General features: G+C 43.6%; 1 pseudogene; it reads left to right on the top strand.

Moving 5' to 3' along the window:
* The first annotated feature begins 773 nt into the window (after nt 1-773).
* On the top strand, nt 774-21,807 carry LOC125531537 (putative indole-3-pyruvate monooxygenase YUCCA11; annotated as a pseudogene).
* Nucleotides 21,808-24,822: the final 3,015 nt, after the last annotated feature.

Here is a 24,822-nt window from a genome sequence, read left to right as displayed (position 1 = left end):
ACGTTAACTTGCAAGAAAGACAATCTCTTCGTAAATTGATCACTTTTTAGAAAAATGTATTGAGCAACATACAACAAAAGTACCATTTTAATTATATAGTAGCATGTACGCATACCAATAAAGCCAAGAATTTTATATTTGAAATAACAGCATAGGCACATCTAGTGCATGAATTGATCTATAAAAACATTATATATCATCCCATTTTGTGAAATTCCAGTTCTTTTGTTTACTCATGATTCAATGCTTTCTATTCTTCACATTAAATACTTGACAATTAATTAGAAAAACATGGAAAATATTGTTCGATATCATGTATCAACAGTTCAACACTACTCATTAATTCATGGAATAACTTTAAGGCGGTGGTTAATTATCTTATTAACATAAGAAAATCTTTGTTTGAAAGCACTTACTAATCGGATGTTTGAACGTACGCTTATATTAACAACAACGTATATTTATCAATTTTAGGGAACTATACCACTATCCATGAGAGGCGCAGTTTGCTCACATGTGTAGAACAATGCCAATGCCTCACATAGTGACAACTAGACAAATAACGGTAAAAGAAAGAGACAAGCCAGTGAAAGAAGCAAGAAACAAGAGCCATCTAAGGAAGAACAAAATAAACCACTAAAAGTAATATATAGTAATGTCTAATATTTGTATATATAAATAGCTATAGGTGTTACCCCAACACATACCAACAAGGACAACTTCAACACAATAGTGTCACTAAATTGATTGCACACCTATATTCAAGTCTTTCCATGGAGAAGGTACAAGTTTTCATCGTCGGAGCAGGTCCATCTAGGCTTGCCACGACAGCATGCCTAAGCAAACTCTCTATACCATATACCATCGCTGAGCGTGAAGATTGTATTGCGTCATTGTGGCACAAACACACATATGATTGCCTCCAGCTCCACATCCCCAAAGAGTTTTGTGAGCTACCCCACATGGCATACCCAAATGATTTGCTACCTACCTTCCCAGAGATCAGTTTTAAAGGTATATGGAGGATTATGTCAAGCACTTAAATATATCCCCAAAGTTTAACACATCAGCTGAGTCATGCATGTATGGTGAGGTGAGGAAATGTTGGGTTGTGATGACGCATAACAAAGTGGATGTCCCAATTATGTATGCATCCAAGTTCTTAGTTTTAGCAACAAGTGAAAATGTTGTGGGATATGTTCCAGAGATCGTTGGCCTACAAAGCTTTCCTGGTGAAACAATCCACTCATCAAGTTACAAGTCCGGAAATGATTATGTTGGGAAAAGCGTGCTTATTGTTGGATGTGGGAACTCTGGCTTGGAGATTGCCCATGATCTTGCAGTGCACGGAGCTAACACTTCCATCATTATCCGTAGTCCGGTACGTACATACATTTAACGATCCCACTTCTACTATTTTCTTTGTTTTTCTGAGAAAAATCTTGGTTGACATTCTATTAAAGATGTTCTTACATTGGTAATTGTGAAGTTGCATGTTATGACAAAGGAGTTGATCCATGTGGGCATGGTACTCTCAACGTGGCACCTTCCACTGAAGCTTGTAGATTTTATTCTCATGATCCTCGCATATGTATTATTTGGTGATTTATCAAAGTAAGGAATGGTGAGGCGTAATATTGGCCCACTCACGCTAAAAGCAAAAAACTGATCGGTCTGCTGTCATAGACACCGGCACCACTGAGCTAATAAAAAATGGTGATATCAAGGTGAGAGCAAAATCATGCCTATAAATATAAATATATACATACCATATGGCGAATGTGATAGACTGATTTAAAAATATTTTTTATGGTAGGTATTCGGTCCAATATCTTGCATTCAAGGAAATCTCGTAGAGTTTGCGGATGGGAATGAGAGATACTATGTAGCGACCAGACCTCAAACAGTCTGATCTCTGTGCTCCGGTGTCATCCCTGGATCAGTAATGCTGACACCACACAGTACTCGAAGGATTTATAGCAGAATAGCAATCACACTTATTACATCGAATGTCTCAAAAGAGAACTTATTACAATAATTATAGCTTAAGGCCATCTAATAATGATAACAGCGGAAGGCTTGGAAGATAAGTGAGTCCATCAACTCCAACGGCATCACTGAGTATAGAATCACGACCTAAAACTCCTCAATCGTCGTCTGAAAAGTCTGCAACATTAACGTTGCAGCCCGAAAACGGGTCAGCACGTGGAATATGCTGGCAAGATAACACATAGAGAATAATGGAATGCAACAACTATACTATATGCATATTTGGCTGGTGGAAAGCTCTATGGTTACAGTTTTTGCGTAAAGCCAATTTTTCCCTACTTCAAAGGAATAAATTAATTACTATCAGGGTGGTTGTTAAACATTGAGAATGGTTGACAGCATTCTCAATCCCAATTAAGTAACATCATTAAAACCCAACAAAATTAATTTAGAGTAACATGTTGAGATTCACATGATAATCCAGGTACTAGATACTCAAGATATCCATAACCGGGGACACGGCTAACCATGATTAGTTTGTTACACTCTGCAGAGGTTTACGCACTTTTCCCCACAAGACTCGATCGCCTCCGTTTGGTTTCTCGCACTACAGGGTGTTTGAGAAGACGGATGACCGAGACATAGTCTTTCAGAAGCGCTAGCACCTTACGATCGGGTAGACCGTACCACCTACATCCCCTACATTTGCTAGTCTACCACTGTAAGAGTTCGCACAACTTAGTCAACTATGCCAGAGCCCATAATGGCTTGTGGCTGCACACGGAAGTTTCTAGTATGAATAATCTCATGATCCCTTTGACCCTGGGTGGCGGTCCAAAAGAAAAACAGGCAAGTCCTGGAAACCCCAGGTGTCTCAATCCACCCAGATGTGTGTTAGGTTGCCACCTTAGATAAACCATTAATTAACAATCTCACATCTGTCATGGATATCACTCATCCAATCCACGTCTACTAGCATAGCATGGCATAATAAGCAAACGTAGAAGTAACTCCCAAAGGTTTGATAATAAACAGGTAATAGGTACTACCTCATCTACTTCCCATCCCACAATTTAATTAGATCCTAATCATGCAATGTGTGAGGATTGATCTAATGCAATAAAACTGGGTTGTAGAAAAAGTATGATCAAAGTGTTACTTGCCTTGCTGATGATCCGCGAAACCTAGAGATTCGAAGTAACAGGCGGCGCACTCCGGGTATTCTATCGCAGAAAAACAAACAAGCATACAATAAGTACTCATCTAATGCACAGGTAAAACTCAAATAGAAGATCTAACCAGAAAGTTCAACTTAAGAACCCTGGTTTGCAAAAAGAATCAAATCGAACGAAGCAAAAGAAATCAAACGGCGAAAGAAAACAACTTCGTTCTAGTAATCTGGATCTAGGGCAAATTTTACAGTAGCAAAAACATGTTTAAGTTGATTATTCGGAAAGAGGGTTTCGAGACGAAACTCCAGGCGCTTGAATCTCCTGATTCCGATAACCGAGTGAAAAGTTATACTAAAACGAAAATCGCATCAGAAATCGCGATCAGAAAATAACCGCGGAAAAATCCGATGAAAAAGAAGAACGACGAACAGATTTTTTTTAAACAGCATGGAAAACGAGGCGGCGGCGAACCTCAGGCGGCGCGCAACTCCGGCGGCGGCGGCTGGGGCTGGGGCGCGCTAGGGTTAGGGAGGCGGTGGTGGGCTGGCTCGGCTCGGGCCTCGGGCGCGCCTTATAAAGGCCCCGGCCAGGCGGAGTCCTGGCCGAGTACGGCCCAAAGTCGGTTCCACGTTTTTTTTAAAAATAATTCCGCTCGGAAGAAAAATAAAAAGAAATACTAAACGGACTCCAAAAATCATGAAATAAATTTTCCTGGGTTTCTAAAATCAAGCCCGATAAAGTGAACATTTATCTGGGCCCAAACTACAACTTTGAAAAACACGCATTTTTCGTAAATTCAAATAAAAATACCGAAAAACTCCGAAATAAAACTTATTTGATTTTTTATTAAATCCTCAATATTTATATATTTTGGGAAAGTCATTTTATTCCCTCTCTCATATTTTTGTAATAGAAATAATTGATGATAAAATAAAAAAAATCAAATGATCCTGTTTACATAATTTGAGAAAACTCAAATATGTAAATAACGAAATCCCCAACTCTCTCCGTGGGTCCTTGAGTTGCTTAGGATTTTCTAGGATCAAAACCAAAAGCAAAATAAAATATGATATGCATGATGATCTAATGTATAACATTTCAAATTGAAAATTTGGGATGTTACAAACCTACCCCCCCTTAAGATAAATCTCGCCCTCGAGATTCGGGTTGGCTAGAAAATAGGTGAGGGTGGTCTTTGAGCAAATCTTCCTCTCGCTCCCAGGTGGCTTCATCCTCCGTGTGGTGGCTCCACTGAACTTTGCAAAACTTGATAACCTTGCTACGAGTAACTCGGCTGGCAAACTCAAGAATCTTGACTGGTTTCTCCTCATAGGTCAAATTGTTATCCAACTGAATTGCTTCCAATGGCACTGTGTCTCTCAAAGGTATGTCAGCCATCTCCGCGTGACACTTCTTCAACTGAGAAACGTGAAAAACATCATGAACTCCTGTTAATCCTTCTGGCAATTCCAACTTGTAAGCCACTTCTCCCATACGCTCCAAAACTCGATATGGTCCTACAAATCGTGGCGCTAACTTCCCCTTAACTCCAAAGCGCTTAATCCCTTGAAGTGGGGATACTCGAAGATAAGCTCTATCTCCGACTTCGTAAACTGTCTCCTTGCGTTTAGAATCTGCGTAGCTCTTTTGCCTGGACTGGGCTACCTTGAGCCTATCGCGAATCAACTTCACCTTCTGTTTAGACTCCTTAATCAGATCTGGTCCAAACAACCGGCGGTCTCCAACTTCGTCCCATGACAACGGTGTCCTGCACCTCCTTCCGTACAAAGCTTCGAAAGGGGCCATCTTCAAACTGGTCTGATAGCTATTATTGTAAGAGAACTCTGCATATGGCAAATTATCGTCCCAACTAGATCCATAATCTAGCGCACAAGCTCTCAACATATCCTCCAAAATCTGATTGACTCTCTCAGTCTGTCTATCTGTCTGCGGATGAAAAGCTATACTAAATTCTAACCTAGTACCCAAAGTCTCATGCAACTGCTTCCAGAACTTTGAGGTAAACTGGGTTCCTCTATCTGATACGATGCTCCTCGGAACTCCATGCAAACATACGATCCTGGTCATGTATATCTTTGCCAACTTAGCACTGGTGTAAGTGGTCTTTACTGGGATGAAATGTGCTACCTTCGTCAATCGATCGACTACAACCCAAATCGAGTCATAGCCTGAACGAGTCCTTGGTAATCCCGTGATAAAATCCATGCCTAGCTTATCCCACTTCCATTCGGGTATCGGCAATGGTTGCAACAATCCTGCTGACTTCTGATGCTCTGCCTTTATTCTCTGACATACGTCACAAACTGCTACATACTCCGCAATATCCTTCTTCATTCCGGTCCACCAGAAAATATCCTTCAAATCCAAATACATCTTGGTATTTCCTGGGTGAATCGAATACGGTGAATCATGTGCCTCTTGCAGAATCAACTTCCTGATTTCCGGGTTATTGGGCACGTAAACACGGTCTTCAAACCATAGGGTGTCGTGCTCATCCTCGCGAAATCCTTTAGCTTTTCCTTTGCTCAGTTTCTCCTTTATAGCGGCAATCTCTTTGTCAGTTTTCTGAGCTTCTCTGATTCTGTCCATCAAGGTTGACTGAATTTCTAGCGCTGCTACATAGCCTCTCCGAACTATTTCCACACATAGTTCACGAAGATTTTCTGCTAACTCCTTGGGTATTTCTCCCGTCATTAGTGTATTGACATGACTCTTACGGCTCAATGCGTCAGCTACTACATTAGCCTTCCCGGGATGATAATGCAATTTCATATCATAATCCTTGATGAGCTCCAACCATCTCCTTTGTCTGAGATTCAACTCCTTCTGCGTGAAAATGTACTTCAGACTCTTATGATCCGTGTACACCTCCTCACAATGATTTCCAATGAGGAAATGTCTCCATGTCTTCAATGCATGCACTACGGCTGCTAACTCCAAATCATGCGTAGCATAATTCAATTCGTGGGGCTTCAGTTGTCGTGAAGCATACGAAACAACTCTCCCTTCCTGCATAAGCACTGCTCCAAGTCCTCGACGTGAAGCGTCGCAATACACCTCATAGTCCTTGGTTTGATCTGGCAAAATCAACACTGGTGAGGTAACCAAACGTTTCTTCAACTCCTGGAAACTAGCCTCACACTCCTCAGTCCATTTGAACTTAGCATCCTTCTTCAGCAACTCCGTCATAGGTTTCGCGATCTTTGAGAAATTTTCAATAAACCTACGGTAGTATCCTGCGAGTCCAAGAAAACTCCGGATCTCTCCAACTGTTGTGGGTGCTTCCCACTTGGTCACGGTTTCAACTTTAGCGGGATCTACTACTATACCTTCTCCAGATATAACATGTCCGAGGAATCCTACTTCCTTCAACCAAAATTCACATTTGCTGAACTTGGCATATAATTGATGTTCTCTGAGCTTTCCAAGTACCAAACGCAAATGCTCCTTATGCTCCTCTTCATTCTTTGAATAAACCAGGATATCATCAATGAACACTACGACGAACTTATCCAAAAACTCCATAAACACTTTGTTCATCATGTTCATAAAATAGGCAGGCGCGTTAGTCAGTCCAAATGACATAACGGTATACTCATACAACCCATACCTAGTGGTAAAAGCTGTCTTCAGAATATCCTGTTCTCGAATCTTCAACTGATGGTATCCTGATCGCAAATCAATCTTGGAAAACACTTTAGCTCCTTGCAATCGATCAAACAGATCATTGATCATTGGTAGCGGGTACTTGTTCTTGATTGTTACTTCATTCAATCCTCGATAGTCAACAACCATCCTTAACGATCCATCCTTCTTCTCTACTAGAAGTAGTGGTGATCCCCAAGGCGAAGAACTTGGGCGAATGTAACCTTTATCCAGTAACTCCTTAATCTGCTTCTGAATTTCCACCAAATCTTTTGCTGGCATCCTATATGGTCTCTTCGATATTGGCCCAGTGCCTGGCAAAAGCTCAATCAAAAACTCAATGTCTCTATCCGGTGGCATGCCTGGCAACTCTTCGGGAAATACATCAGGAAAATCCTTTACCACTGGTACTTCCTCCTGCACAACTCCTGATAAGGAATTTACTTGTGTCCTGTTTGGCACATGCCGGGATACATACTTGATCCTTCTCCCTTCTGGTGTGGTAAGCAAAATTGACTTACTAGCGCGCTCAATATTCCCTTCATACTTTGATAACCAATCCATGCCTAATATCACATCCAATCCTTGATATTCCAATACTATTAGGTCTGAGGGAAAAACATAGTTACCAATCCTTAATGGTAACCGATCACACCATAGACTTGCCACATACTCTGCTCCTGGCGAGGTTACTAACATAGGTGACCTAAGGGCTTGGGTTGGTAGGTTATACTTATCCATAAATCCCCTTAATATGTAGGAATGCGATGCACCAGTATCAAAAAGAATGAGTGCAGTAAATGACTTAACCAAAAACTTACCTATTACTGCATCGGGCTGAGCTTCAACCTCCTCCACATTAACGTGGTTCACCTGTCCCCTGTTGAAAGGGTTCGGCTTCTTTCCAGAGCTTCCATTGCCGTTTTGGCCTTCAGGACATTCATTTGCATAATGTCCTGGCTTTGAACACTTATAGCAAGTGACGTGGCTCAAGTCCTTCTTGGCTGGGGTTGATGGGGTGCTGCGGTTATGGCCATTGCTTCCTCCATTCCCATTACCATTCTTGGTGCCATTGTGATTGTGCGAGCTACCTACTCCATGGGTATGCTGAAAATGTCCTCCCGGTCTAGGGGTAAAACGAGGCTTCTGCTGAGCTCCTGAATTATACTTTCCTTGTCCATACTTCCTCTTGCAGTTCTCAATTTGCTGCTGCTTCCCTTCAATCATAAGAGCACGATCTACCAACTCCTGGTAGTTGTTGAAGGTGGCTACCATCAACTGCATACTCAACTCATCATTCAATCCTTCCAGGAATTTCTCCTGCTTAGCTGCATCTGTAGCAACGTCATCTGGGGCATATCGTGCTAGCTTACTAAACTCCTCCACATACTGGCCAACTGTCCGTCCTCCTTGGCGCAAGTTACGAAACTCACGCTTCTTCATGGCCATTGCTCCTGCTGAAACATGGGCAGTACGAAAAGCCTGCTGAAACTGGTCCCATGTGACAGTGTCGACTGGGAAGGTGGCTGTGAAATTCTCCCACCAAGATGCTGCGGGTCCTTCTAACTGATGTGCGGCAAACTTCACCTTCTCCGCATCTGCGCATCCTTCTGTGGTCAACTCCCTAGCTATCTTGCGGAGCCAATCATCTGCTACTATCGGCTCGGTGCTACTGGAAAACACCGGCGGATTCAGCCTAAGAAAACGGGCTAAGTGGTCAACAGGTGGTGGTGGTGGGTTGTTGTTGTTGTTGTTCCCTTGATTCTGATTCTGAACTAGCAACTGCATCAAGGTGTTCTGCTGCTGGATCAACTAGGTGAGGTCCGGCGGAAAGGCAAATCCGGGGTCACGTCTCGGAGGCATCTGAGGGTTTAGAAAAGATGAGATATAAGAATAGAGGGGGTCTAAAGGGAAAACACTACCCATATGCACATGAGGCAAAAACAAACAATTCACTTCAATCAATCAAACAAAGGCATACAATCGATCTAACTATCGCAAAGTGCTCGGACTACTATATTTACATGGTGGACTACTACTACCGATGAGGTGGTCTACTAGAAATATTCTACGGTTGTAGACTCCATGATATCTGCTCCTGCTTCATCCACATAGTCATCATCGCTACTATCTTGTTCCGAGTCGGTGCCGTCAATGATGATGTAGTCTTCCAGGCTAATCTCCTTGGGTTCTTCGTCTTCATCTACTGGTGTCGGGCCTCCCATAAATATTCCAATCTTCTTAATCAGATCGTCATTCTTCTCCACCAATACTTCAATTTCTTCTTCATAATCTTCGTGTGTAGCCTTGAGTTCTTCCTCCAGTTCCTTGATTCTAGTCTTAGCCTTCTTCAGATCTATCATGTCGACGCACATCAGATTCTCCTGTCGTCGAATGTGCTGGTTTAACTCCTGAATAAAAGCTGCAATTGATCTATCTTTCCTGGTGCTGATCATCTCCCAGTGTTCATCTCGGCGCCCACAAATCTGGTAGATAGTATCCTTAAGATCCTTGCGGTAGACTTCTCCAATGCGTCCCATGGCGATGTGAGCTGCCATGCTCTTTCCTAGACTCCAAGTTGGTGCATCAAAAGAAAACTCTATGGGCTCAGCGACTGGCATGAACGTCCTTCCTGGAACTTGAACTTGAATCATCCAGCGCTCTTCTTCAGGTAAAGTGGCGTTGTAGATTCCCGTGAAGCTTGGTACTCCTATGTTCAGGTATCTAGTGACTTCCTTCAAGTGGCGTCCAAAGGGTGTATCTTCATCTGGTTGTGTGAACTTGTTCCTTGCATCCGCCATACTAAAGAGTAGAAAAGATGAGAATTCAAAAGAGAAGAGAGTGAGTAGTGATCTAGGTCTTTAGCTTAGTGGTCGTGTCCTACAGTCAGCGTGTGCTCTGATACCATCTCTGTAGCGACCAGACCTCAAACATTCTGATCTCTGTGCTCCGGTGTCATCCCTGGATCAGTAATGCTGACACCACACAGTACTCGAAGGATTTATAGCAGAGTAGCAATCACACTTATTACATCGAGTGTCTCAAAAGAGAACTTATTACAATAATTATGGCTTAAGGCCATCTAATAACGATAACAGCGGAAGGCTCGGAAGATAAGTGAGTCCATCAACTCCAACGGCATCACTGAGTATAGAACCACGACCTAAAACTCCTCAATCGTCGTCTGAAAAGTCTGCAACATTAACGTTGCAGCCCGAAAACGGGTCAGCACATGGAATATGCTGGCAAGATAACACATAGAGAATAATGGAATGCAACAGCTATACTATATGCATATTTGGCTGGTGGAAAGCTCTATGGTTACAGTTTTTGCGTAAAGCCAATTTTTCCCTACTTCAAAGGAATAAATTAATTACTATCAGGGTGGTTGTTAAACATTGAGAATGGTTGATAGCATTCTCAATCCCAATTAAGTAACATCATTAAAACCCAACAAAATTAATTTAGAGTAACATGTTGAGATTCACATGATAATCCAGGTACTAGATACTCAAGATGTCCATAACCGGGGACACAGCTAACCATGATTAGTTTGTTACACTCTGCAGAGGTTTGCGCACTTTTCCCCACAAGACTCGATCGCCTCCGTTTGGTTTCTCGCACTACAGGGTGTTTGAGAAGACGGATGACCGAGACATAGTCTTTCAGAAGCGCTAGCACCTTACGATCAGGTAGACCGTACCACCTACCACTAGTAGAAAACAGGGCTATGGTCCAGGCCGGCTCAGCCCATTAGTCCCGGTTCAGTGTAGAACCGGGAGTAATGTGGGCATTGGTCCCGGTTCGTGAGCCCAGGGGGCCGGCCGGGCCACGTGGGCCATTGGTCCCGGTTCGTCTAGACCTTTTGGTCCCGGTTGGTGGGATGAACCGGGACCAAAGGGCCTCCCTCCTGGCCCACCACCATTGGTCCCGGTTGGTGGCTTGAACCGGGACCAAAGGCTCCCCTTTAGTCCCGGTTCATGCCACGAACCGGGACCAATGAATTGCCTATATATACCCCTCGCCCGCGAGCAGAGCACAGTGCTCTGTTTTTTCTGGCCGAGGGGGAGAGGGCTTTGTGGTGCTCTAGCTCACCTTCTATGCACATGAGGTGTTCGATGGAATGCCCGAGCCACACTACTTAAGCTTTCTCCTCTCGAAGCTCGACCTCCAAGCTCCATTTTCCTCGAGATTTGTCTAGATTTAGCGGTCCGTCACGCCCCGTCCCCGTCTTCACCGCCGTCGATCACCCGCGCCGATCTCATCACCGACACCACCGTGGTGAGCCTCTTGTTCTTATCTTCTTTCTGAAAGGAAAAATATTCCTACTTGTATGTTTAGATAGATACTTGTATCATTTTCTTACATTTTTATTGCATCTTATATAGTGCGATGGTTTTGGTATCCGCCCCTGTCGGCCCTCGTCCTGTCTGTGATTCGGATTTGGTACGTATATTATCTTTATAACTATTGGTTCATTTATTGTTTACGAAAAATATGCCGACCAATGTGACATAGGTTTTATTTATCTAGGATGTATGTGAATCGAAAATGCCAGCCGACCTTGTCGAGAGGTTAAATTTTATAGTAAAGTTATTCATAAACTAGTGATTCACACAAATTTTTTAAAATTCAAATTTAAACTATTTAAAATTTAAAACTAATGGCACTAACAGAAAGTTTATAATTTTTGTGACCTAAAAGCAAAAAGAAATCACTAAAAAACTGTAAGTATTTAGTTTTAAGTAGAAATAAAAAATAAATAGAAAAAAAATTCTAATTTTATAGTAAAGTTATTCATAAACTAGTGATTCACACAAATTTTTAAAAATTCAAATTTAAACTATTTAAAATTTAAAACTAATGGCACTAACAGAAAGTTTATAATTTTTGTGACCTAAAAGCAAAAAGAAATCACTAAAAACTGTAAGTATTTAGTTTTAAGTAGAAATAAAAAAATAAAAAACCAAAAAAATATAGAAATAAAAAAGAAAAAACCAAAAAAAATGCCACCTACTGGGCCTCCACGGCCTGAATACGACTAGAAACCCTACATGGGCCAGGATTCAGGCCCGCAGAAGGCCCAATAGGCCCACAGGCAAAGCAGTGTCAAATTAGGCCCATAGGCCTGCTGTTCAGAGGAGTTCGAGAGGGAGGAGACAGCAGGGCTTATAAACCAGTGCCGGCGCCCTTCAGCTAGCGATGTGGGACTAAACTTATGGGCACTGGCAGCACAAGGGCATTGGTCCCGGTTGGTGGCACCAACCGGGACTAAAGGGGGCTTTGGTCCCGGTTCGTGGCACCAATCGTGACCATTGCCCCCCTTTAGTCCCGGTTGGTGCCACCAACCGGGACCAAAGGCCGCCGCTTCCCGCCCTTTGGGCTGCCGAAAATTGGCCTTTGGTCCCGGTTGGTGGCACCAACCGGGACTAAAGGGGGGCAATGGTCCCGGTTTGTGCCACGAACCGGGACCAAAGCCTTTTCTATATAAGCAGAGACTTAGCGTTTTTTCAGATTTCATCGCCAGTTCCCCGCCCCGACGACGCCGCCAGGCTGCCCGAGCTCGCCCCGACAACGCCGTCAGGCTGCCCCGCCGTCGCCGTCGCCTCGCCGTCGCCCGCGCCCTCGCCGTCGCCCGCCGTCGCCCGCGCCCTCGCCGTCGCCCGGGCCCCTGCCCCGGCCCGCCCCTGCCCCGACGCGGCCGCCCCGGCCCGCCCCCGTCGCCGTCGCCCGCGCGCCGCCCCGGCCCGCCCTTGCCGTCGCCCGCGCCCCTGCCCCGACGCCATCCTCGCCGCCGACCTCTCCTTAGCTTGGTCCGGCCGCCGGCGCCATCCCTTTGCAAATTTTTGTTCATAGATGATAGATAGATGATCAAATGATGTTTTTTTGTTCATAGATGCATGATAGATGATCAAATGATGTTTTTTTTGTTCATAGATGATCATATGATTTTTTTAGGTTATTTTCATTTGTAGAATTTTTTTATGTATCTAGGAATATTTTTGTTTATAGATGATAGATGATCAAATGATGAATATTTTTGTTCATAGATGATAGATGATCAAATGATGATTTTTTTGTTCATAGATGATAGATGATCAAATGATGTTTTTTTGTTCATAGATGATCATATGATTTTTATTAGGTTATTTTCATTTGTAGAAATTTTTTATGTATCTAGGAATATTTTTGTTCATAGATGATAGATGATATATATGATGATGATATATATGATGATGTTTTTTTTTTCATATATGCATTTTTTCATATATATGATGATGTTAGTGGAGAGGAAAAAGTAAAATAAGGAAAAGGAAAATAAGTAGAGAAAGAAGGAGAAGAAGAAGGAGAAGACGAGGAGAGGAAGAAAAGGAAGAGGAGAAGAAGAAAGGAATAGAAGAGAAGAAGAGAAAATTAGAATATATATTCTATTTTCTCTTTTCTCCTCTATTCCTTTCTTCTTCTCTTCTTTTTTTTCTTCTTTTTTTTCTTCGACACATGGGGGGGGGGTCGAGAACGTCGGACATTCATGAGAGAGGCGAGGAAGAAGGGGAAGAAGAGGGAGAAGAAGAGGAGAGGAAGAAGAGGAAGTCTTCTCCTCTATTCTTTATTTTCTTCTTTCTTCTTCTTCTTCTTCCTCTTTATTTTATCGGGAACGAGGGTTGTCGAGAGGTCGAGGAGCGGTAGAGGAGAAACCCTAAATAGAAAGTATCGTCGGTGTGAGATACATGTACCGTCGGTGTCGGACACTACACCCACATCCCACAAGTGGCGCGGGCTTCGACGCCCACGTCACTTGTGGGACGTGGATGTAGTGTCCCACACCGAAGGCCACATGTATCTCACACCCACGAAACTTGCTAGCTATTTAGGGTTTCCTCTACCGAAAAGAAGAGGAGAAATAAATAAGAAGAAGAAAAAAGAAGAAAAAGAAGAGGAGAAGAAGAAAGGAATAGTGGAGAAGAAGAGAAAATAGAATATATATTCTATTTTCTCTTTTCTCCACTATTCCTTTCTTCTTCTCCTCTTTTTTCTTCTTTTCTTCTTCTTATTCTTCTTCTTCTTCTTCTTCTTATTAGCCGGAAGTAGAGAGAGGTTTCCTAGTGTCAAAGTATTGAAGAAATCCATGCCTTCATCATTAGCCGGAAGTAACCAGGGCATGTTGGTACGAAGTTCTGCAAAGTTATTCTGGAATGGAGTCCCGGATAGAATAATCCGCTTTTTGGTACGAATTCAGCAAAGGCCTTCCAAATAGCGATATTCAGAAGGCTCTTGCTGAACTTTGTACCAAAAAGCGAATTATCCTATCTGGGACTCCGTTCCAGAACAACTTTGAAGAGCTTCGTACCATCATGCACATGTTACTTTCGCCTAATGATGAAGACAAGGTTTTGTTGAATCCTTTGACACTAGGCAACCTCCCGACCCCTCGGCGATCCTCTCGAACATGAGAGGAAGAAGAGGGTCGTCTAGGGGTCGAGGGTTCCAGGGTCGTCGAGGGTTCGAGGGGTCGAGGATCGCCGAGGGGTCGAGAGAGGTTTCCTAGTGTCAAAGTATTGAAGAAATCCATGCCTTCATCATTAGCCGGAAGTAACCAGGGCATGTTGGTACGAAGTTCTGCAAAGTTGTTTTGGAATGGAGTCCCGGATAGAATAATCCGCCTTTTGGTACCAATTCAGCAAAGGCCTTCCAAATAGCGATATTCGGAAGGCTCTTGCTGAACTTTGTACCAAAAAGCGAATTATCCTATCTGGGACTCCGTTCCAGAACAACTTTGAAGAGCTTCGTACCATCATGCACATGTTACTTTCGCCTAATGATGAAGACATGGTTTTGTTGAATCCTTTGACACTAGGCAACCTCCCGACCCCTCGGCGATCCTCTCGAACATGATGTAGTGTCGTCGTTGTCGATATATACCCCCTCCCGATAGCTTACTATGATTAGGTAGCTAGTTCTACGTTTGGCACTAATATATCCATCTGTCATGTTTGAATAATAATTGCCATGTTGTAAATATTTGTAGAAACTATGGACACCGCCCTAGACGAAGCAACAAAAGAAGCGTTGTTGAGGGACATAATCGCAGAAGGAAGTGATGCCATCTCGTTGTTTCTCAACGAAACCGATGGTCTGGAAGGAGAGGGTGAACAAGCTGGCTACGGTGACCTAATGCCGGTGCAAGAAGAAGAACATGAGGACGGCTCCGGTGACCCAATGCCGGTGCAAGAAGGAGACCGTGATGACGGCTCCGGTGACCGAACCGAGTCCGGCCAGGTATATATATTAGTTAAGCCTATGCTGACTAGCTGATTGATGCATTCATTGTTTTGGTATGTACACATATTAATTAAGTCTTTGTTCTTTTTTCTAGCCCTCCGAATCGAGCACAACTTCGGTAAAGAGACAAGGCCCGAAGAAAAAGTTGAGCTCGGATGAAAAGTTTGAGATCATAGCAATCGCGCCCGACGGCCAACCTATTGAACCCCTCCGGACAAAGAGCGCATTTGTTGCTCAGTGCGGGGTTCTGGTTAGGGACAAGATCCCGATAAGCATCCAGCAATGGTTTAAGCCAGCTACAGAAGACCCTGAGGTGTCTTATGTCAATGATATGCAGAAAAATGATCTTTGGACTGAGCTGAAGTCAAATTTCACCCTACCGCCTGAGGATAATCCAGAGAACCCAGTTAAAGAGAAATTAATCAAGTCTTTTGCTCTGAAGAGGATAGCAGAACTATTCAGGAGGTGGAAGAAAGAGCTGAATAAGTTTGTCGAAAATAATGAGACACCAGAATTCAAGGGCAGATATGAGAAGATCAGAGATCACTGGCCCGCATTTGTGGCCCACAAGACATCAGAAAAGAGTAAGAAGATGTCGGCGACAAACAAGCAAAATGCTGCGAAGAAGAAGCTTCACCATCGCACGGGGTCAGGTGGCTACCTCGTAGCCCAGCCTAAGTGGTCCAAGAGTGAGAATGATCTGGTTCATAAAGGGATCGAACCAGAGACAAATAATTGGCCAGACCGTTGCCGGACTTGGTTCTTCGGGGCTGGCGGAACCCTGGACCCTGAAACAGGGAAGTGCATTTGGACGAACGATCAAATGGACATACCAGTCAGTAAGCTTAAGCAGTATATCGAAGCAGTGCATGAAGGGACGTTCTTTCCAGACAGAGAGAACGGCGAGCTCACAATGGCCCTCGGGAATCCTGAGCACCCTGGACGGACACGAGGCACGCCAGGCTCCGTTCCGTGGAAGGTTGGGTTTCCGGACGCAGGCGGTTACAAATCCCATGATAGGAGGAAAAAAGTGCAGCAGACCCAAATGCAGGCGCTGAAAGCAAGGGTGGACGCGATAGAGGAACGAGAAGCAAATCGCAGCAAACGTACTGCCGAAGCCTCCCCCGAAGCTACCCCGCCATCTCAGCGCAGAAGCAGCGTGGCTTCCACCGAGCTGCTTCAGCCGGAGCATGCCTTGACGGCTCCTGCCAGCTATCCCGTGGATGCTATAACGGAGTCTCAAAATTGCCACCTTATGACGCAATGGATGAATTTGAAGGTCAAGGCGGCTATTGGCTCTGTTTTTCCTACTGAACCCGGCGCAACTTTTCACTGCCGGCCGATTCCAGAAGGATATGCTAGGGTGATGGTGGATGAGATAACGGAGGGATTTGAGGACCTCCAGCTTGACCACCCTACCGGTGAAGGGGAGACTCGGCTGGGGTCTGCTCTGAAGACTCCATGCCTATGGCGGAAGGAGCTCACCAACCTTCCGAACTGGACGCCACCGCCTCCTCCTCCTCCTCCGGCGAGTCAGGGCACTCCGCCTCCACCGCCTCCTCCTCCGGCGAGTGACGATCAGGGCCCTCGGCCGGCTCCTTCTCCGGCGCGCGGCGGCACTCCGCCTCCTTCTCCGCCTGCGCCGACGCGCCCGAGCAGCCAGCCTCCTCCTTCTCCGCCTCGTCAGCAAGGGCGGAAGAGACCTGCCGCCGCTCCAGCTGCTCCAGCGCGTCGTAGTCCTTCTCCTCCGCCTCTTAAGCAAGTAAAGAAGACAACCGCTACGTCTACTCGGTCGGCGTCTAGCAGTACAACCAGAGGCGGGAGGACATACATATTCGGTCCTTCTCTGAAGACTCCAGAGAAGTTACCATACGAGAGGACCCAGGAGGAGAACGCCGAGATCGCGCGAGAAGAAGTGAAGAAATTCTTTGAAGAGGTGAAAGCAAAGAAACATCCACCTCCAGAGGAGAAGGTAGATCGGGTGAAAGTGAAGCGCACTCTGGCTTCCCTGACAAAACCATCGAAGTCTGATTCGCCGAAAGGAAACTATGACCGCATTATTGGAAAGGAATTTGCCGAAGCGGAGCGGTCGGGAAGTACTGTCAGTGATCAAAGGCTGAAAGAACGACGAGCTGGGAAACAAATTGCCCAGCTCGGCGAACAAGCGAAGCAATCGTGCCCCCCGCTCAAGGTGCCTAGCCACAACATTGCTAATGATCCGAGGATGGTGCCCGGTTATAGCAATCTTGCAGATTACCTGCCCGACGAAGTACATTATGAACCCATGGAGATGCAGATACAAAGATACGAGTACGGGAAGCCTCTCGTCAAAGATGAAAGATCTCTATCAACGATGATGCGAAGATTGCATGATTGGTACTTGAAAATCTGCAGAGACTCTGGGGGGAGGAGTACTTTGTATTTTAAAGTTAAAAAGGAGCATGACCTCGTTGGAATTGATCTGTTGCCTGTTCCATTTGAGCAGTTCTATCAGTTTTTCAATCAATTGGCCCTCGATAAAGCAACGGTCACCTGCTACTATCTGTAAGTACTACTACTTCTGTCATTAAGTCTCTCCATATAGCTCAGCTCTTTCATTGCATGTATTTATAATCATCCTCACTATATTATGCAGATTGAAGATCGTCGAATTGAAGAAAAGACAAGTCGGTGATATTGGGTTCATTAACACATATCTCATAGATGCAACTCAGGTTAAATTTCATGCCGCAGAAACCGAGGCCAGCATGCTAGAATCGTTGATAATAAATCAAAACAAAGATATAATACTCTTTCCTTACAACTTCAAGTGAGTGTTACTGTCTTGTGCGTATTCGGTTTCCCTTATATATTAGTCAAGGTTATAGTAATGTAATTGATGAGTTATGCATGCGTGTGCAGTTTCCACTATATTCTCCTACATATTAAGCTTGAGCAGGGACTAGTAACCGTCTTAGACTCAAGATGAAAAGATCCCAAGGACTATGCCGACATGACTCAAATACTCGAGAAGTAAGTTAAATCGATCATTATCCACCATATCAGCAACTTTGTTCATTTCCTGATATATCAAGTAATTGTTTTCTTTGTCCGGCAGGGTTTGGAGAAAATTCACCAGAAAAGCTCCGGGACTGCCGAAGGAGCTGCAATTTAGACACCCAAAAGTAAGTACTAGCTATAGTAGCATTTTAAGCGCATCTACTAGTCATTCAAGCGCTAGTTTCATCAATACCATTTGGCATTCTTGCTTATCAGTTTGATTAACCTCTATTTCTTGTAAAGTGGTTGTGGCAGGAACAAGGGAATGATTTCTGTGGATACTATGTTTGCGAGTCCATCCGCCACACGACCTGTGAGCGGGGCTACACTGACGAACAATATGAAGTACGTAAATAACAACATTCACAATTTTATTTTATTACCATCATTTGTGTTGAGTTTCATTCATTCATATATATATGTGTATTGACCCCCTTCTTTAAATTAGATGTTTCGGAAGCGGGATGAACTCCTAGCAACAGCTCGCATGCGAGGAATTCAAGAGGAATTGGTGGCATTCTTTCTTGACCACGTGATCCCTGAAGACGGAGAATTCTATGTGGACCCTGAGTCCGTATGATTATATTTGTAAGAGATAATTATTGTATATATGTAGCCGGTAGTGTCAGATAGATATACGAGAACTTGTTGTTCGACCAATCTCTCGGAGAAGGAGAGGTGGTCGATATCACTTCTCTCTGTATATATGCATATATGTTCATGACGATCTTTCTGTTTCCTTCGTTTGCTTAATTACTAGCTAGCTAGCGTGTCTAGTCCTCTCTATATACGTATGTATAGTACGTAGCGTCGACCAAGACGGACATAACAGAGGACACTTCTCTCTATTAATTATAACTAGCTAACACAATATATGAAACACCTAAATTAACCCCCCAAAACCCCCAAAACCCCCCCTTTCAAAAAAAAAACAAAAACCCCAGCCACAAAAGTGCTGACGCGTGGATGCCTATTGGTCCCGGTTGGTGCCACCAACCGGGACCAAAGGGTCTCCTGGCTGGGCTCTGCGCACTGCCCACGTGGAGGGCCTTTAGTCCCAGTTCTGGACTGAACCGGGACTAAAGGGGGGAGGTATTAGTACCGACACTTTAGTCCCGGTTCCTGAACCGGGACTAAAGGCCCTTACGAACCGGGACTATAGGCCCTTTTTCTACCAGTGTACATCCCCTACATCTGCTAGTCTATCACTGTAAGAGTTCACACAACTTAGTCAACTATGCCAGAGCCCATAATGGCTTGTGGCTGCACACGGAAGTTTCTAGTATGAATAATCTCATGATCCTTTTGAGCCTGGGTGGCGGTCCAAAAGAAAAACAGGCAAGTCCTGGAAACCCCAGGTTCCTCAATCCACCCAGATGTGTGTTAGGTTGCCACCTTAGATAAACCATTAATTAAGAATCTCACATCTGTCATGGATATCACTCACCCAATCCAGTCTACTAGCATAGCATGGCATAATAAGCAAACGTAGAAGTAACTCCCAAAGGTTTGATAATAAACAGGTAATAGGTACTACCTCATCTACTTCCCATCCCACAATTTAATTAGATCCTAATCATGCAATGTGTGAGGATTGATCTAATGCAATAAAACTGGGTTGTAGAAATAGTATGATCAAAGTGTTACTTGCCTTGCTGATGATCCGCGAAACCTAGAGATTCGAAGTAACAGGCGACGCACTCCGGGTATTCTATCGCAGACAAACAAACAAGCATACAATAAGTACTCATCTAATGCACAGGTAAAACTCAAATAGAAGATCTAACCAGAAAGTTCAACTTAAGAACCCTGGTTTGCAAAAAGAATCAAATCGAACGAAGCAAAAGAAATCAAACGGCGAAAGAAAACAACTTCGTTCTAGTAATCTGGATCTAGGGCAAATTTTACAGTAGCAAAAACATGTTTAAGTTGATTATTCGGAAAGAGGGTTTCGAGACGAAACTCCAGGCGCTTGAATCGCCTGATTCCGATAAACGAGCGAAAAGTTATACTAAAACGAAAATCGGATCAGAAATCGCGATCAGAAAATAACCGCGGAAAAATCCAATGAAAAAGAAGAAGGACGAACATATTTTTTTTAAACGGCACGGAAAACGAGGCGGCGGCGAACCTCGGGCGGCGCGCAACTCCGGCGGCGGCGGCGGCTGGGGCTAGGGCGCGCTAGGGTTAGGGCGGCGGTGGTGGGCTGGCTCGGCTCGGGCCTCGGGCGCGCCTTATAAAGGCCCCGGCCAGGCGGAGTCCTGGCCGAGTACGGCCCAAAGTCGGTTCCGCGTTTTTTTTAAATAATTCCGCTCGGAAGAAAAATAAAAAGAAATACTAAACGGACTCCAAAAATCACGAAATAAATTTTCCCGGGTTTCTAAAATCAAGCCCGATAAAGTGAACATTTATCTGGGCCCAAACTACAAATTTGAAAAACACGCATTTTTCCTAAATTCAAATAAAAATACCGAAAAACTCCGAAATAAAACTTATTTGATTTTTTTATTAAATCGTCAATATTTCTATATTTTGGGAAAGTCATTTTATTCCCTCTCTCATATTTTTGTAATAGAAATAATTGATGATAAAATAAATAAAATCAAATGATCCCGTTTACATAATTTGAGAAAACTCAAATATGTAAATAACGAAATCCCCAACTCTCTCCATGGGTCCTTGAGTTGCTTAGGATTTTCTAGGATCAAAACCAAAAGCAAAATAAAATATGATATGCATGATGATCTAATGTATAACATTCCAAATTGAAAATTTGGGATGTTACATACTATTACGCCATTGTGTTTGCCACAGGTTACAAAAGCACCGCTAATATGTGGCTCAAGGTATATAGACATTTATTATTATTTACATATAACATCATAGTAATATGAATATCATATGATTGTAAAAGTCAACCAAATTCCTTGCATAAAGGAACAATCGGTTTCAACTTATAGTTATACTAGTACATGGGTATGTGCACAACACGTGCACATTTCGGTTCATGGATACAAAGCTTGCTTGCTTCAAGCACTGCACCTTGGCATGTAAAGCTTCATCAAGTCCATTGTTGTAGCCGTTCAGTTTTGTATGTAAAGCTTTAGATTCTTAGAATTAGTATCTTACACTACAACTAGCTTAAAGAAACTCCACCAGAACTTCCAACTCTGTCTACCAGTGTGTGTGCCATGACCAGCTACATGCATGAATGGATTACAATTGATGAGTGAACTTTACCTACATTGGCATATAGTGATGGTTCTAGAAATCAGTAGTACCTTTGCTAGAATTGTATCCCGTACTGTAGCTGCAAATCCCATCATTTTGAGCCATACCATGGACTCCGTCAATGCTTTTTTGTGGTGAGATTCAAAAGTTTTAAACTTGTACACTATATATAGTAGTATAGAAATTTTCTCCAAACATTGTATAACATTTTTAAAAATAATCTTATAAAATATTTTTATAAATGTAGAACGACATGAGTATGCTAAGTAGTGATGGCATACCCAGAAATGACTTCCCCAACCATTGGAAAGGTGCAAATGGACTCTATTGCATCGGATTTGGAAGGAGGGGATTGGCCGGTATTGCACATGATGCCAATATCGTTGCAAGTGACATCCATGCCAACATGAAAATGGCATATTTTAATTAGGCTCTCCTAGTACTTCATCACATTTTCTAGATCATTCATTTTGAAAAATGATCTTTGAAAATGTCATAGCTTGGTTTGTTGTTAAGTGTTTATTTGGGTGAAGTTGATTTTATTGAAAGGGACGCAGTAATGTATTATGCTTGAAGTATTGTATTGTACTTTTATTATGCCAACTTCTTGTGTGGGGCTGCTATCATGTTGACATGTGTTCACTAATTCAAATGTCTTCAGAGATTTGTTCTGTGTTGATTCAAATATATGCAAAATCTTAATAATGTTGTTTGACGAAGCTTATTAACCTCTAGAGGAACTAGTACCAACCGCACATAACGAGAAACAACAAACTAGTAACTCATAAGAGTGGATTTATTTAGAGACAACCTATTTTGTTGCACTCACCATAAAAATTCTCCTCAAAATACCCAAAGAGAAGTAAGAAGAAACTAATCACCATATTGTTTGGTACTTTCCCTATGATAACACGAGGTCATCTTGGGAAGTATCTCAGTTTTCCGTGGAATATGAGCTACATGGCCGGTTTCAAGAAATTCTGTGATAGTCTATAAGTCTACATATCACCCATGTTTTTTGTTCCGAGCCTTGTCTGATATGAGCTCTGTTGCATAATTTTATTTGAAACTACATTCAAAGTAATATTAATTAAGAATTACAATAATACTTCTTAGAAAAAGGTGGTATTGTACTATTGAAACACATGTTTCTATCATTACCTAGCTTAAAGAAAATATTTCTTCTGGTTTGACCACTCCCCTTGTCCAGAATTGTGCTCCTTGCCTTCAGTTTGCAGCATACCGTGAGGCGTCTCCAACGTTAGGCTTTGAGTAGCTTTATTGGTTCAAGTGCAGTGTCGATTCTTCTCCTATTTTGTAATCCATTTTGAGCAGAGTGGCTGCCGTTTGGAAACAACCTTTTTTTGTGCATGGCTAGACAGTCCACGCACACGGCGGTACACAACATCATCTGCCCAGCTAGTACTGAAATTGAAATGATAGCTTCTGTCACTAGTACCATGAAAGGTACAGAGATTGCATTCCTATTTGTCATGCTGAATGTTGTAAACCTACCGTGTGTGACCTTACCTCATTAGAATCGGAAGAAACAAGACATCACAAACAAATGCAAGTCATCTGGTAATTAAGAGCACATATCATTACAGTATGAACTGCGGCTTCATTTTTCCTATAAAAGGACTTGTAATCCCTTCGTTGTAATCTACCACTCATAAAATACCCCTGTAGTCCAAAGCAGGACCCCTACCACATATAAGGTAGAACCTCTACCACCCATAGTACACCACTATCACAGTAGTTTGGGCTAACAATGACGGCGACACAAGGGATGTCGGCAACGGTGGCGTCGGTGGCCATCAGCACATGCACCAGCCATAGGCTCTGCTCCACCGTCATGTTCACCAGTAGCCGTGTTAGATGCGACACTGGCCTCTCCGACAGGGCTGCCACCGGGTGGCCTAGCAGCGCCTCTACCGTGGCTGGCATGTGCACAGAGCTCCTCATGGCCGGCCGAGATGATAGAGTGTTGGGGAACGTTGCATGGAAAACAAAAATTTTCTATGCACACGCAATGATCTATCCATGGAGATGCATAACAACGAGGGGGAAGAGTGTGTCTACGTACCCTAGTAGACCGTAAGCGGAAGCGTTTCACAACGCGGTTGATGTAGTCGAACTTTCTTCGCACTCCACCGTTCGAGTACCGAACGTACGACATCTCCGAGTTCTGCACACCTTCAGCTTGGTGACGTCCCTCGCCTTCTTGATCCAGCAAGACGTCGATGTAGTAGATGAGTACCGTCAGCACGACGGTGTGGTGACGGTGATGGTGAAGTGATCCTCGCAGGGCTTCGCCTAAGCACCGCGAAAATATGACCGGGGGTGTAAACTATGAGGGGGGCGCCGCACACGGCTAGGCAATTGTCTGGTCTGTGCTAGGCGCCCCCTCTCCACATATATATAGGCGGGAGGGAGGGAGGAGCAACCATAGGAGGCGCCCAAGTAGGAGGAATCCTACTTGGAGTCCCTCCCAAGCTGCGCGCGCCCCCTGCCATATATAACCGAGGGGGAAGAAAAGAGGGGGGGGGAGGGAAGGAAGTCGGAATCCTAATCCACTCTTTCCTTGCCCTCCCCTCTTTCCTTCTCCTCCTCATAGGGCTGGCCTTTGTAGGGGTGCAACTATCCGGTACCCTCCGGAACACTTCTGGTGTCCGAATACCATCGTCCTATATATATCAATCTTTACCTCTCGACCATTTCGAGACTCCTCGTCATGTTCTTGGTCTCATCCGAGACTTAGAACAACATTCGGTCACCAAATCACATAACTCATATAATACTATATCGTAAACGAACGTTAAGCGTGCGGACCCTACGGGTTCGAGAACTATGTAGACTTAAGGAAATATGCCCTAGAGGCAATAATAAAGTTATTATTTATTTCCTTATATCATGATAAATGTTTATTTTTCATGCTAGAATTGTTTTAACCGGAAACTTAGTACATGTGTGAATACATAGACAAACAGAGTGTCACTTGTATGCCTCTACTTGACTAGCTCGTTGAATCAAAGATGGTTAAGTTTCCTAGCCATAGACATGAGTTGTCATTTGATTAACGGGATCACATCATTAGAGAATGATGTGATTGACTCGACCCATTCCATTAGCTTAGCACGATGATCGTTTAGTTTGTTACTACTGCTTTCTTCATGACTTATACATGTTCCTCTGACTATGAGATTATGCAACTCCCGAATATCGGAGGAACACTTTGTGTGCTACCAAACGTCACAACCTAATTGGGTGATTATAAAGGTGCTCTACAGGTGTCTCCGGTGGTACTTGTAGAGTTGGCATAGATCGAGATTAGGATTTGTCACTCCGGCCCTCTCCTTAATGCACATCACTATAAGTGAGGGAGTCCTGGATTAGGGGGTCTCCGGACAGCTGGACTATATCCTCTGGCCGGACTGTTGGACTA

This window comes from Triticum urartu, chromosome 7A, assembly GCF_056163025.1.
Source record: "Triticum urartu cultivar PI428250 chromosome 7A, HENAU_Tu73, whole genome shotgun sequence".
NCBI lineage: Eukaryota > Viridiplantae > Streptophyta > Magnoliopsida > Poales > Poaceae > Triticum > Triticum urartu.
The sequence above is the reverse complement of the archived record's forward strand: the minus strand, read 5'-3'. Positions and strand labels throughout refer to the sequence as shown.